This window comes from Aplysia californica, unplaced genomic scaffold (genome assembly GCF_000002075.1).
Source record: "Aplysia californica isolate F4 #8 unplaced genomic scaffold, AplCal3.0 scaffold00545, whole genome shotgun sequence".
Classification (NCBI taxonomy): Eukaryota; Metazoa; Mollusca; class Gastropoda; order Aplysiida; family Aplysiidae; genus Aplysia; species Aplysia californica.
In genome coordinates this window covers 167,865-169,597 of record NW_004797815.1, presented here as the reverse complement: position 1 = coordinate 169,597, position 1,733 = coordinate 167,865, and positions in this window count along the sequence as shown.

Genomic DNA, 1,733 nt, shown 5'->3' with positions numbered 1-1,733 from the left:
CACACACACACACACACACACACACACACACACACACACACACACACTTCTACAGACACACACTAAATAACGATGTAATAGTACCCCTTCTCTCTCTCTCTCTCTCTCTCTCTCTCTCTCTCTCTCTTTTACACACGCTCGCACACACACTAACAAGCACGCACGCATCCTCTCTCCATCCCCCCACGCGTGCTGTCTGTCTGGTGGTGTAGTTGCCTCAGTTATTTCCCGCCCTCCACACACACACACACGCACGCACACACACACACACACACACACACACACACACAACTGTTGACAGCGTACAGTACATAACATGCATGGCCCAGCTGGCATGTCGTTGTGGCGTGTCGCGCTTGGGTGAAGGTCATTGCCACATTGCCACATTGCCCACATTGCCACATTGCCACATTGCCCACATTGCCACATTGCCACATACCACGGTACATGCGCCAGAGAGTTTGGTGGTACCCAAGGAGGTTATAATAATAATAAATAACAATAATAAATGACATTTATATAGCGCTCTGCCCCGATTAAAGTACACAGGCTCTGAGTCTGAGCGCTTTACAATACAGTACAGCGTACAACAGTAACATTTAACGTTGTGTTCTGACTAAAGAAAATAAGTAATAATATATAACATTTATATAGCGCTCTACCCCGATTAAAGTACACAGGCTCTGAGCGCTTTACAATACAGTACAACGTACAACAGTAACATAACGTTGTGTTCTGACTAAAGAAAATAAATAATAATAAATGACATTTATATAACGCTCAACCCCGATTAAAGTACACAGGCTCTGAGCGCTTTACAATACAGTACAACGTACAACAGTAACATAAAACGTTGTGTTCTGACGAAAAGAAAATCACTCCAAATATTCATCTTATTCATTTAAAAACAAGTAACGACTTCAGCTGACATTTGAATGAATCAAAAGATTTGATCTCTCTTAAAGTCTAAAAGTACATGTACTTGGTAAAGCGTTCCAGATCTTGGGGCCTTGGTATTCAAATGCCTTCTTCTCCAATGCACAGTTCCCTTAAGAATGGTCTTGGGCAGGTCACATGATCTTGTTATTTGGCCATACGCTCATTCTTCTTCTTCTTCCTCGTTCTCGATGACAGCAGCTAGACAGTCAGTCCGATGTCGCGTACAATCTGTGTAGTTTGCTTCGCTCAAACTTGTTAAACTTTTTCAAACTGAAAATGCTCAATGTGTCCCGTGCGCTCATATGCTAATATTATGATTTCGCAACTTCATTAGACAGACTGACAGGACAGACAGACAGACAGACACAGGCAGGCAGACATAATTCCAGAAAGCAAATTTTTTTCAGGAGAGAAAAACAAACGTTTATTTATTTTGTTTAACAATTTCTTTAGTCCTGCATTGTTTTTGGGTGTTTTTTTTTTTTTTTTTCATCGTTTAGAATTTTAATTTCTACAAAATTAGATATTTCTTAGCAAATGCAACCCATACCACAAATTAAGAAACTACAACCAAAAATAAAAAATAATATTCTAAAAGCAAATTTTCGGCTTATTACATCGAATCTGGACAACTGGTCGAGGGTATGATCAATAGCTGAATGTACGAGAATTCAGGGGAGAACAAACAGAGAGCTTGTGATCGTCTGTGTGTGTTTGTGCTTTGTTCTAGATGTGTGGATCCATCGCTACGTCACAGTGTGTGTGTGTGTGTGTGTGTGTGTGTGTGTGTGTGT